A 15,370-nucleotide genomic window follows, 5' to 3' on the forward strand; every position below is an offset into this window, starting at 1 on the left:
TCCTCACACCACCCATCACTTCCTTCTCTCTCTAGAACCTCTCTCTAGCCCCGAAACCCCCCGAAATACCTTGGGAACCTCCCTAGCACGAGGCGGATGCCCAAAGTGCCCGACGGCTCTGAGAAGAAGAGCCTTTTGGCTCGGGAATTTTGCTCCAGTGGAGCCTCGTTTTGAGAAAAAACCCACTATAAGTGAGCTACGCCTACCTTATCTTTAGTATAGCTTATGTTTCAATATAGTAATGTTATTATGACCTTATAATAAGTGTTTGAGCTATTATTGCGACTTATATAAGATTCGTTATACTCTCTTTTTAACAGCTTGCGGTATGGGGAATCTGGTTTGGAGGGCCGCTTGGGTTGCTGGATTCAGAAGTGTTTTATGCCAAAATGATCCCACCCTCCGGTGTTCCATGTCTGGCCCCTGTCTGTACATAGTGGTGAAGAGTATTGTTTAACGCTTATATAATAGTAATAATAGCTAGACTATTAATTAGTCTCAGTGAATATTAGACTAAACCCGAGTGGTAACGAAGTGTTGTCCGAGTACAAAGTCTATATATTTGTTCATATGAAGTATTTTATATAAATTACGTGCTACGTGTTCATATTATCTATATACTTGCTATCTATGCTGGATGAACGATTTTATACATGTTTTAAATGATTTAAACTGTATATGTATTTTATATCTATAAAATATGTTTGGTAACACATGGGTAGATTAGAGATGAGATAAATGATGAGCGATGATATATGAGTGGTAAATTATGGTGAGAAGCGATGACCTAAGCGATGAACCAAGTGATGGTCCTGTCATCTAGCAGAGTATGGATGACAACAACGGACTATTCTAGACAGTCCAGTGGAACACTAGCAGGCTCGCAACCTGTAGGTGTTGTGAACGATGTGTTCTCCCGGTAAACTCGATACCCTAGCGACTATGCCACTTAGTTCCTATTGTATAAAACCTAGTGACTATGAGACTTAGTGCCTAAACCCTGGCGACTATGCGACTTCGTGCCTATTGAGTAAAGCCTAACAACGATGGATTTCATGTCGATTCCTTAGGATGATCCTTAGGAATGAATGAACGAGGAATAACTAATTCTTAAGGTAAATCCTTAAGAGTAAAGAAGATAATGGGGGTGGGTAATTGTGTTGATTGTTTGATGTTTAAACATAATAAATATATTATTGTGGGTTGAAAACCCTATGTAGTCACCATGTTTCCCAACCTGACCCACTCAAGCTTACTTGAATCACAGGTGCCAATACGAAGTTACATTACACTGAGAGATTAAAGAGATGCATATCACTAGTGTAAATGAATGTAAGTTCTGTTTATGCTTATGTTTCTGTATTGTCAATGACATCCCAAATGTATTAAAATGAATAAAAATACATTTCTTCGGAAATGCTTTAATAATGTATTTATCATGTTTTACTGAGAACAAATTCCGCAATATTTTTATTAAAAGCAGTACCCTGATTTTTATAAAGCATAAACATAAATCGGTTTTTTCTAGCAGAGAAAATAGGGATGTCACAATACATGTCGAAGCTAGTGGGAGCATAAGTGTTGTGCTAATGGGAGCATAATTATTATGATAACAAGAGTATAATTATTATGCTAGTGGGAGCATAATAGTTATGGTAAGTATTACAAGTTGGAAATACTATTTATTGTAAAAAAAAGTTTGCAATTTGCAAATTGCTATATTTGAAAATTGTTTCGCTATAGAAAGTTATAGGGGAGAGAGCACTTATACTTCATTCCAAATCTAAAAGTTTAGATTTAATGGAACTTAGTCATGAACATATATGAATATCGGGTTGAAATGATTAGATATAGAAAATTATATATATGGAAATATTATAGCAAAAGACCGATCAAGTATCAAGTCTTTATGTAAGGCACTATGTATCGAATCCCATATGCTTCAGATATAGGATTGATCACAAATGCTAAAAGTATTCACTTTTTTCTAATTTTTACAACTTCCTAGGGCATTAAGAAGGGAAAAGGACTGGAACTGGATATGACTAGAGTTGTTGAGCAACGATTAAAGGACAATTTGAAGTTCACTGAAGATTGGTTGCTTGTGGACAGTTGGAAGTATAGCATTTGGACGGACCGTACTGACATGTTTCAGATTGGGATAATTCTTGATTAGAATTGATTGTCATATGTAAATATGGAAATGTTTCCATCATGTAAGTTGATGATTAGAATCTGAATGTGAGCTAGAAACCTTAATGCATAGAAGGTGCTCAAGGTGTTACCTTGAATTTGATACTTCATCACCAAAGAAATTGTTTTAAGAAACAAAGTTTCAATGGAGCATTTTGTGACATCATTGGCAAAGTCTTTGTGACTTCTAGGCCATGTCATCACAAAAGGATCATTGCATGAAAGGTTAGACTCTAACCATTTAGTTGTGACAAGAAATTTGGAAATTATTACACTTGTAATATGGATTTGGAATTGTGATATGAGTATCATTGGAATTATGTCCAATCGATCTATTCAGAAATGAAGGATCATAGAGAGACATAGTATGCATGTTTAGAATATGGAATGAATGATGTCTAATTCAAGTGTTTAGTTGATTAATCGAAACATTATACAATTATAAAGTCTAACTCATATGGTGATTAAATAATAAGTGTTTTATTTATATTCAATAGTTTTGAGACCATATTTAATTATATTATTATTGTGTTTCTCTTCGCATGTTTTACTTTGCGGATAATTGGATTATTCAAAACTTCCACGGTCGATCATATGGAAGTAAGTAGTGAATTACAACTATCGTGAATTGGATTGTGGATTGTCTAAGGGTTTAGACATGGCAATGGTTTGCTGCAACATTCACGGTACTTTTGAAACGGAGATTTAAGTATTGGATTAACCCACGCTCAGAGAATTACATCATGGATTTTATCACGAGTAATTTTGAGACGATAATATCTTATATTCTTAAAACGGAGACATATGAGTTGTTGTTTACGAGTCAGTTGTGCACTGATAATAGGTAAAAGCATCAGTAACTTGATGTTATAAAATAGTGCAAGCATATGAGTCGAAGTTTATTCATTCCTTTTTCCCTAATAGGGAAAAGCGATATATGTGGGCCCATTGATGATTTGATGATGACATCTAAAGCACTTGGCCAAGACTGGACTGAATTGATGTGTTCAATTAGTAGTCTGATATCAATCGTAATAAATTAGAAATTGGGAAACAAACTTTGGACAAATAGATTGCTTATAATCGATTTCTCAAGTCCATACGATATCATGTAGAATGGAGGAATATTTGATCACTTATCTAAGGACACGCAACTAACTAGGTCAAAGTTCGATGGAGACTTTTTTAAAGCTACGATTGTTGGTTAAATATTGAGGTCATACTTCTAATCATAGTTATTACACTTATCCAAGTGGGAGACTATTGGATTAGGCGTCTAAGCCCATAAGTATAATTGGTATTTACTTGATTTGATAGTAGCATGGTCCTTTTTGGTTGCCTTCACTCTAGCAACTTGACAAATGACTTTTGGAGATAGAGGTTGAATTTATTAATTGGAATAATAAATTGATTTATTAATGTACTATGGAAATAAGATAATAACTAGAAATCATGTTATTTAATTAGTATTTATTCAAAAAATAATTTGGAATTAATTTTGGGATTAAAGGAACAGAGGCTGTTTTGCAAATCATTGATAGTTACGAAACTGGGCCATTGGACTCCTTAGATGGGAGTAGATGAAAATTGTAGGGATGCCCTATAGGTTTCATCCAAGCCTCTAGATGAGGAGTCCGTGGACTGCTTAAGCCTTAAACAGGAAATTAGGGTTTCTTCTAGAAACCCTAGCAGCCCATGACTATATAAAGAACCCCACTACCTATGATATTCGGCCAATGCTTGCTTTTGTAAATCCCACTGTTGTAAAAATCCCGACTAGGTCCCGATTAATCTCCGATTAATCCCTAGGTGCTACTCGACTGATTAGAGGGCGCCTAGCGATTAATCCTTGCATACATAATGAGTGAAACATTATAAAATGCTGAAATTTTAACATTTTTAAGAAGTTTTATTTAAATGGAAACTATTTGAGGCATGATTAATGTTGTATTAATCATACTAACCTAATTTTCTATCATATTAGTGGTGCTTACGAACTTTGATATGATATTAGTCATATTTAATTTTTTTAAAATTCAACAAATTAGCATTTAATGGTCCCCGATAAATCTCCGGCTAGCCGATTAATCCCTTGACCCCAGTCCACCGACTAGCTAACGTCGAACGTTTTTTTTACAACCTTGGTAAATCTTAGCCGAAATTCTAAAGTATTCCCTCCTCTCTCCTCTCATCCTCTTGGTAGTGGTGTTTGTAAGCCATTAGAGGTGTCACATTTGAGGCACTAAGGTTCTAAGAGTCAATGATCTACATGGTTTCATGTTATTGCTACATAACAAATGAGGTAAACTTCTAAACCCTAATTATACGTAGATTTCGATTTGTATACGCTATATCTAGGGATTTGCTTTGGTATTCAATTTGCATGTTCAAATAGTGAAAAACTTAGATCCAAAGCAATTAGGGTTGTTTAAACACATAAGTTGTAGTTATGCTCAAAACCCAACAATAATCTCACTCACACAAGTTTCAAGCCCTCTCTCTTTTCTCTCGTTTACAATATACAAAGTTAGGGTTAGGGTTTTACTCTCTTGTTATTTTTCATTGATTTTAAACTGATCTTGTATCTATTGACAGAAAAACTTGAGACACACTTGAACAAACGTTAGAACAAGTATAGTTGCGGAATAGTTAATCTCAAAGTATCATGAAAGCTCAACAATAATAATAAGTTAGAGTTAGATAATTAGAAAGTTATGTGCGGAAATGTAAGGAAATATAAATGATAGCAGGTGATATATCAAGTATACACATAAGTTGAATCATAACATGGAATACATTCAGACCAAGTTAGTAAGCAAGAACAAACTTACTGATTAAGTCAAGAATGACTTGCTCCGAAGAGAAATAATATTCAGTTATGTTCTCTTGAACTTTGAGAGTAAGGAGAGATTTAAGATGCATAATTGAGAGATGTAATTGCTAGTCTCGAAGTTCTATTAAAAGAGAAAGATTGAGCTCTATATATAGAGACTCAAGAATTATATTGGATCAATTCTCTAAGAGTAGACATGCACGGCATACTGGACAATAAAGAGTACTACAATAAAAGTAGATAAAGTTAAACTAAGTAAGTAGCAAGTGAAGCTGAGGTTGATGATGACTTCGCATAAGGTTGCTGATGAAGGTTTGACTGCAGATCCTTGAGAATTGCGGTAGCTGAATTTCAAGAGGGTCATTTTATGATTCAACAATATCTGAGAGTTTTTGTAGTGAGGATTCTGTGTTAACATTTGAAAACCTTTTGGTTCTTTGTCCTTAAATGATATAAGAATCACAACTGTTACCTTGACCTACAATTATTCCTGTAATATGTATTTGTTCCCAATTAACAAAAATATCTAGATAACTTGAAATCTTACGAATTGAAGATCAAAATTTCAACTTAACTTGACTAGAAATGAAAGTGAACAAAACATTACGGTTGAAAAACAAATATTAGTCAACATATTGACTCTATCATTAATTATTATAACGGTTTATGTCATAAAATGTAATTGATAATATTTAGTTTGTTCTTTTTACCATTTATCTTTTTGTTTTATGCAAAAGGTCAATACATATTTTTTGGATGCTCATTACATTGTTGAAATATTTTTCTAATTTCAATGGTGTTATTTTGCCATATTAGATGTCATGCTAGTTTCAAATAGATATAATGATCAAATTCTACTCTATTAAACTCCATAGTGGGCAATGTATAGCTAATTTTACCATATTAGATATCATGTTAGTTTCAAGTAGATATAATGATCAAATTTTACTCTATTAGACTCAATAATGGGTATTACATAGCATCCAATACCGATTTATCTTATTGAAATCCACCCAGGCGGTGTAATGGGAACCTATAAAATTGTTTATTTGTTTTATTAAACACAATTAAAATATGAACGTTTGACAAAGAAAATTAAATACTATTAATTGTCCATTTATGACATTAACATTTTTTAAAGTCACATTATTATGAATCAATACACCATGTAAGATACTTTTACGAACATAATTTGGAATATGATAACAAATTAGCATGCCATATCTATTTTAAGTTTGTTTTTCATGCATTTTATAACAGTTGGAAAGAAAGGAAACATATCTTGTGGGATCCATGAGTGATATGAGTGTCGCTGAGCGTGTGAGTATTTTCATATTTTCTTCAATTTATCACTTTCACCTCTTCAATATTTTTAACAAATTCTTCCAAATCTACATGAAAAAAATTGATTAATGCAAGAACACTCATTATATATATATATATATATATATATATATATATATATATATATATATATATATATATATATATATATATATATATATATATATCATGTATGATTCACATTTGATTATATAATGTGATATTCACATGTGACTGTATCTTTTAAGATTCAAATGTGAAAATCACAAGAAATTTTTTTAAAAAAAATTAGTGAAGAACACCCAAACAAAATGCATGTGCGCATATAGACGTAATTCGTATATGATTCACTTGTAATTTACTTGTAATTCACTTGTGAATCACATGTGATTTACATGTGAATCACATGTAATATGTGAATTACATATGATTTACATGTGAATCACATGTAATTCATATGTGAATTACATGTTATTTACATTTGAATCACTTGTAATTCATATGTGTTCACTCATGATTTACATGTGAATCCTCGAGAAAAAAGTCTATGTGCCAAAATATGACCATATTGGGGAAATTGAACGCAAAAATAATGGAAACAGTTATAATGCCAAATTCATAAAACATTTGGGAATTAAAGCGGAAAGCCTCCTTTCCCGAATTTTCTCTATTGTAACTTCTTTCTACGTTAAGTATAAAAGAAACACTCATATAAATTTTACCAGATTAAGTCACATTCCCATTAAGCCCAATAAAGCATCAGAAATATTTTTGTTTGCTAGATGATTACAACTCTAAAAGAGAATAACAAGTTTAATCGCACCTTCTAATGAACCATTTGGCATTTAAGATTGTAAGTTTTGTGGTCTTCCCCTCTTTCTTTTCGGTGTGCTATTTCCGTCTTGTGTTTCTCTAGGTCCTATTAAGAACAAATGAACAACTAAAACATTGATCTAAAGTTATACAAAAGCAATCAATGTTTTTTTACATTCAGTTTTTGTGCCAAAAGAATCAGATTCCAAAATCAAACATTAAGCTATATATTTGTGACAGCCCAAAATTTCCATTCTGAACAAACCATATCAAGCCAATAGAAGTTAGAACATTTACAGTGAAATTTCAGATTTTGGGTATAAGTTTGAGTATTTCAGGATTAGCACTTAAGGAAATATCAGGAGAGTGGATGCACTAGGGTTTTGTGCAACACCGTTATTCCAATACTCTAGGATAGTAGAGTTCATTCTGGGAATAAAAATATTTTCTGCCAAAAATCTCAGGACTATACATAGAAATCTGAACCAAAATAGTTCATTATTTACATTTCCAACTAGAGAAAAGCCGAATTCTCTCTCACGGATCTTTGGGTTTTTATCCCAAATCGTGAGTAGTTCGATCTAGTTCTATTATATAGCTTAGATTATGTTTAGAAACATCAAAATCATGTCAAAACCCCAAGATTCGGGAGTTTACCGCCCAAGAACACTTGGGGAGTAAACTCCATTTTAAGGGCCAAAAGTGTCCCAATGTCCCTCAAAGCCTTAGAACTCAACATAGGGACTATCACTGCATGATTAGGACACAAAATCAATTAGAAACAAAGGGTGAAAGTGAGTTCACGACCAAGGAGGTTCTTGGGCCGTGAACTCCATGTTTAAGTGCCAAAATGCCCTAAAAATCCTCCTTAAGCCAAGAGACTAATTAGGACAAGTACCCTAGTGTGTTTGGGGCTAGCAAACACCCTTAGAACACCAAGAGTAAGGTGTTCACGGCCCAAAAGGTTCTAGGGTCGTGAACTCCATAAAATGGTGCCAAATGGTGCCATAAACTCTTCTAAAGCCTAGTACAAAAGCCTAGTTTTATTCCTAGTTAATTTAGAGACTTCAAAACACCATAAACATCCTTCCAAGGGAGATTATGGCCGTAATATCCAAGGGAATATGGTCCTAGGGCCGTAAACTCCTAAAAGGAGTTGTATTATGCCCTAAACTCTTCCATAGACCAAGCCATTAAGTAGAAATGCTTATTAGGGCCTTATAGAGCATCAAACATCAAATGGACACATAAGTATGAGTACACGGCCGTAAACTCATGAGTTTATGACCATAAACTCATTAAGTAGTGTCTTTAGGGTCGTGAACTCCCTTATGGAGTTTTTCTTGAGCCCTACACACAATAGCTTCCCCTACAAACACTTAGATGCAATCCTAGAGGCTAATAACACTTGATAAAGGTGTTTAGCATGTCCTAGGGTGTCTTGACTTGTTTATTAGTTGTTTATAGACGAATTCGTTACATATACATGAAATTATATGTTAACTAGGATCATAAAGTGTGTTCAAGACTTCACTTGACACCTAGCGGTCCTACCTCTTCAGTTCATCCTTATCACCCACAACAGGTGAGTTCATACCCCTTAATCAATGTTTTAACTATTTTTAAATGTTTTATGGGGGGGGATACAAGTAGAATCATGCTACTTATTATATCAATCACATGTGATTAGTAAGCAGCATTCAAATGATTGGCTACTCATTAGCCGTTTTATCAAACAGTTTCATTCAAATGTTTTTCATAAACACTTTATGCGTTTAAAACGCCTTATTACACTGTACATTTTACGCTGTATGTTTTATTTCAAACTTATTTACAACTGTGTTTCAAACAAATGTTTATTTATACTTAAACTGTTTTATCAAACCCATGCTTTCAAACCATTTTCTAGATTGACATCAAGTCGATCTTTTCTTAGATAATAATTATGTTGAAAGGTTTTACAAAACTTATTTTATGCTTTTATATTATAAATTGCATGCCTCTATATGTATAGTTATATAAGTAATGTTTAAAATACTTAGGAAGGCTATCCACCTTGTTTCCTTTTCCTCGATTTGGATGTGGTCTGATAGGATATCGGGTACCCGTCCGAAGGTCGTTTAAATATTAGTTATATATCATGTGTACATATATAGTCATAAAGGTTCTTCCAGTTCATTCAATACCCTTGGGTAGCAAGGGTATACACCCATGTTCATACGTACCAGTTATATTACTATAAGCTACCATAGGAGTAGTTTAGGAAGATATTAGAACTATTATTAGAACACGATATCATACAATGAGTCAGTGCATTCATGAGTCAATACTTTCTAGATAGAGAGAACATACGTTACAGCTAGCACACGCATAAAATTACAGTACATTACTATACTATTACATAGATATGTTTTACATGATTACGCTTACATGAGTACGTTTACATATATTCGTTTACATGAGTGCGGTTACATATACTTTGATAGGACAGACATCATTAGGTGCTATAGCACAGAACAAGTTCAGGATCTAACTATACCGATGAATCGCAACGCATTATGATAGTTATATCGGGTATACATGATTATTGTAATGTGGATGTTCACGACATGCATATATGCATGGGAGTGTAAAGGTCTCAAAATCCCTTTGATAGGGGAGCGTTTAGTCTGGGATCTAGCCATCACATTATGCCTTATCCCTCAAATAAGGCAATAGGAGTACAGAGGCAGTCACTTATTACAAATACTGCAGTACTTACGAGATTACCCTAGACTTAAGGTAATTAGTACGGTCGTAGTTCGACACTACACCATAGTACTATTTCATTTTCCCATTACATTCACTTCATGAACTTTCACACGACGCACGGTAATGTAGAAACTATATTTTTGGTTAATGATAGTCAGACTTGGGAAAATACACACTCTCACAAGAGACACACACACAGACACTAGATGCCTTGGTAGAAGGCTACATATAGATCAGTTAAGTCTTGGTAGAAGACTCCCTGTTATAATAGTAGGAATCATAGGGATTTCTAGGGTTTCTCAAACGTTTACAGTTGTTCTACAAACATTTTCATAATTATACGAGCTTTCTTTCAAAACAATGTTAAGTCTTCAATTACAAGTTTTACAAATTAAGACACATCAAATACTTATGATCTCACCAGATTTAAAGCTGATACTCTCTTCCAAAATTACTTGTATCCTCAGGTCAACGATAGACAGGTACCGATGCAAGGTTTAGAGAAGATGGAGCCCGATCAAGATTCATCTTTTATTTTGATTGTACTTTAGTGTCTATATTATAATTTAACATAACACACTTGTATTAAAATTATATTATTAATGCAATGGATGATGTTGTTGCTTGTTTACTACTTTTCATTGTTGTGATACTGTACATGACGTCCTCCGCCCCAGAACGTTTCCACCGTTCTTGGTTTTTGGGGTGTAACAGATTGGTATCGGAGCATTGTTTATAGTGAATTAAGTATATCAACCCATAAAAGATATACTAACTATAAATACACAGGGGATTAAAAATACTCTGACCAAGAGTTTATACCTTAAATAATAAAATATTTAAGTAGGTATACGTGCTGCATTCATACTAAAATCAGTGTCACTAGGACAGTACAAAAAAATTACGATTGTTGGGCAACACAAGTGGGCTTAGAGACATATGGTCAAAACTGGGAAGATATAGCCTGATCACCTATATTATCCGAGGGTTGACTAGCATGTGCCTAAGTTTAAATGTGTGGTTGCAACAAGTCTAAAATCTTACCAACCCTACCACAATGAGAACAGTACAACATAACATTAAACTTAAAATACTATAGGAGTATTTGGTGTTACTATAAGTACGTTATACTTGAGAACTAAAATGGGATCTTCATTACTAAGTTGATAGTTGCTAAGTGGATACACTAAGGATATATGTAATTAGGATGTTGTTGGGTTAAAGATTCGTTTGAAGATTGCGTCATTGGGCTCGACTGTTAGTCCATTTATTTTGTACTCCGGTTTGGGCCTGTCCAACCGAGAGCCTGTTAGGTTTATTATATAAGTATATGCTTGCATGCATAATTAGGTTAAGAACCTAGATTACAAGATAGAGAATTACGATAGCTTTGATTTTCTTTATCGTTCTTGTAAACCTTCTAACCCTCTACAGTTGATGTTCTTGATCGAGCTCTTCTGAGGGTTATTTTATAGTCATTCGACACGTTTGATTCATTCTTAACTTGTTCTTTATTTTCGTGTTCTTGCTGTTTAATATTTATTTACCTGTTTAAGATCTAATCGATCTTCAAGATTAAGTTTTAATCTCATCAATTGGTATCAGAGCGGGAGGCTGTGTAATCGATACACATCTTTTCTGTGAAAAGGTTTCAATTAGGGTTTTTCCGCAATTACTGATATTTATTGAGCCGTCATCTCATTATTGACGTATCTTGATATTTATTGTTTTGCCCTAATCTGATTTATTACAAGTCTGATCTTTGAACAGGTTTTTTGATCATAATGGACGAGTCACAATCAAATCCCATCAATATTTCCAACAGCATCGGTTCAACCACGAAGATTCCAATCCTATATACCCATGATTATGAAGTCTGGGCGCATCACTTCGAAGACTACGTTATAGGATCTGAGGATAATGGATACCTCATATGGGTAGCAATCATTAATGGACCTTTTTCTCATTCTGCAACGTCAAGGATTATTAAAACTCAAAAGGAGTATAATGATCTGCTGAAGGATGTCAAAGATATTGCGCAAGATGAAAAGGATAAATTCCAGTGTAATATCAAGGCGTTAAGATTGATAAGATTCGCCCTTCAGTCCGACACCTTCAGGTTGGTCAGCTCATGCACGACGGCAAAGGAAGTTTGGGATAGACTTCGCGAACTGTACTCTACAGACGAGGATCTTGAATATTCTATCCAAAACTTGCTCTTATCTGAGTTTGGAGAATTCAGGCAAGGAGCCGAAGAAACTGTGACCCAGACGTTCGATCGCTTCAATCATCTTCTCAGCAGGATGATCAAACATGACATCGAAAGGAAGCTTATCGAGCAGAAAGTTACGTTCTTAAATGGTCTAAGGTCAGCATGGAGAGCAGTGGTGTCAACAGTTAAAGCCCATGAGTAGTTTAAATCATACTCTTTGGCGAAACTGGTGGGTATTCTCAAGTCTCAGGAGAAGATTGTGCTGCAGGAAAAGAATGTTGTTTCAAGCCTAGGTTCGCTGGCCCTCCTGTCAAAAAGTAAAGCTGAGATGGAGGATGAAGACCTCAACTTGGAGGAGTATGACCTCACGTCTGAGGATTATGCTATGATGGTGTCTAACCCCAAGAGGTTCATTAAGAAGAGATTCCCCAGCAACAAAAACCGAAACTGGCAGGGGAGTTATAGTTCAGAAAAGGTTAATAATGAACCGAAGGTTGAAGAGCCCAAGAAGGAACCGAAAGCAGATAGTGATTCTGGAGTAAGCTGTTACTACTGTGGAGGGAAATATCACTATGGTAAGGATTGTGTCCTCAAAAAGATGGCTGAAAAAGATGAGGAAGCTTTGCTACAGAAAAAGCTTGATGAGATGAGGAAGAAGAAATCTACCGCTAACCCTTCCATGAATGCTCTTATTGTGCAGGGTTCGGTTGCTGATGACGAGTTCGGTGGAGTGGAAGTTTGGTCAACCGACTCTGAAGACGATGAAGCGAGGAAGCCTTCTCATGGAAAGGCTTGCGTGGCAAAGGAGGAGAGCAGTGGAGGAAGGTGCTTCATGGTGTCCGATGTATCTCAAATGAGGGGATACAACACTGATGGTGGAAGCAATGAACCGAAGGAGCAGCAGGATATGTGCTTTACGGCCAAACCGCTCAGCGTGCAGTTCAACGAGCTCGATGAACTGATCAAGAAGGTACAATCGGTTTTCGTTTCATTTAAAGTACCACAATCCTCATATGAGAATGAACTAAAAAATGTTAATACAAGAATTTCTCATCTAGATAGTAGTTTAACTCAAACTCGAGTCACCAATTCTAACCTAACTGATCAATTAAGCAGGGTGTCTTCGAAGAGTGAGGAGCGGCGCATGTGGATCGAGTTGAAGGAGTCTGAATTAGTTAAAATAAAAGACGAAAACATTTATTTACAAAGAGAATTTAAAGTTGTTAAAACAGCGGAATGTTTTTTGTTTAATTGCAAAACGTCTTTATTCTAATATTACTCAGCTTCACTTGGACTGTGAAATAGGCCAAAAGATCCATCGCATGATTTTGCCCTTCCTTGAGTTTAAGGAGGATGAAATCGATGCTGAAGCTTATAATTGTGAGAGTGTGATATCATCTGATGACATTAATCCGACCTACATGTATGGACTGGACAAAATAGAATCTTTCATTAAATCCAAGGACCACAAGGACATGCTTAAAAACCTTTTGGATGAAAATGATAGACTTAAACTGAGAACCGAAACCATACAAAAATTTGACTCTTTAAACGCCAACTTGAGCTCAGAAAACAAAATTGATGTTGAAAATGCATCTGAGCTTAATGAGGATGACAACATGAGTGAAATTTCTGTAGAGGACACGGTTGACTGCTCAAAATTTGTAAAAAACGAACCTGAAAACCACAAGAATCTAATTTCTGAAAATTCAGTGGAGTTCGCTCGATTGTCCCAACAAAAGTCCCCGATCTTAGCAGAGAAAGCGGTTGTATATCAAAAGGTCAGGACCACTCCAAATCAAGTGTACAAGGTCACTGGAGTAACCGAACATCAGACCGCTGAACTCACAGCTATTGTAAACGAAGACAATGTTGATGGCTGCGATGAGAACTTCTGGTCAGCTCCAATAGATGATGCAAACGAAACGGTAGGCTTATCAGAAAGAACCTCATGGATGAGTAAAGGTAGATACATACCAGAACCCTTGAATAAGCCAGATAATTTCGATGAGCCAAGTACTAGTGGTACGAAAGACATTCCTCAAGAGAATGGAAGTTCGGCAAAAGAAGACATTCCCTCTAGTTCCTCAGTTCAAAGTGAAACTCCTACAGTTCAAAGTGAACCAGCCAAGGAGAAACCGAAAATGAAAGCCAATATTCATCATCAACCGAAGCAGATGAGGAATAAGAAACGTGAAAGGAACTAGAGATACAGGAAGAATCTCTCTGAAAGGAAACAATTCTGGCAATCCCAAAATGCATATTTCTTACATCAAGACAAGAATCTGAAGTTTGAGAACAATCCTGTCAAAAAGCATGAAAGCCACAACAACCGAAAGCCAAGGTTCGGTTCAGAAGAGAATACCAACCGAAAGCAAAGGCTTGGTTCTGAGAATGACTCCAACCGAAAGCATAGGTTTGGTTCAGAGAACTGCTCCAACCGAAAGCAAAGGTTCGTTTCAGAAGTCAAAAGAGATCAAAACTCCAAGGTCAGTCCCACCAATGATCAAAAGCAAAAGGGTCACCTAGAGTCTCCAGCCAAGAAGTCATCTCAATCTAAGCCCACTCCTTCTCATTCATCTAATTCTTCTAATTCTTCCAATTCATCTCCATCTTGCTCTAAAGCTCATTCTGTTCGTTCTCAAAAATCTCATTCTTCAGCTGAACAAAAAGGCAAACAGAAGGTTAATGCATCCAATCCAGAGTCTAAACCGAACGCACCTAATCCCAATAAAATAAAAGTCTTTACCATCAAAAAGAAAGATGAAACAACACTTATAAAACGAACATATCTTGTTGACATCTCTCTTACTATTCCTGTTCCTATGATAAGCTCACTTGGACCCAAGAAACTTTGGGTTCCTAAATCTGCTTAATTTTTGCAGGTTATAAGTGACGAGCAGTTCGACGAAGAATGGTACATCGATAGTGGCTGCTCGCATCACATGACAGGAAGGAAAGAAGAGCTTAGGGAATATAGGTCTCTTTCAAACGGTGGCAACGTCAAGTTCGGAAACAACTCTTTCGGCACCATAAAGGGATACGGAATGATAACTAATGGTGATTTTACTATAAGGAAGGTGGCTTATGTGGAAGGACTACAACACAACCTCATCAGTGTATCTCAACTTGTTAGAGGTACAGGTCTCAAAGTCTCATTCGACGATGAAGGTTCTGAAATTATTGAGAAGAAGACGAAGAAAGTAATTCTCAAATCGGAGCGTAAGGGTGAAATGTTTCCTCTA

This window comes from Lactuca sativa, chromosome 4, assembly GCF_002870075.4.
Source record: "Lactuca sativa cultivar Salinas chromosome 4, Lsat_Salinas_v11, whole genome shotgun sequence".
Classification (NCBI taxonomy): Eukaryota; Viridiplantae; Streptophyta; class Magnoliopsida; order Asterales; family Asteraceae; genus Lactuca; species Lactuca sativa.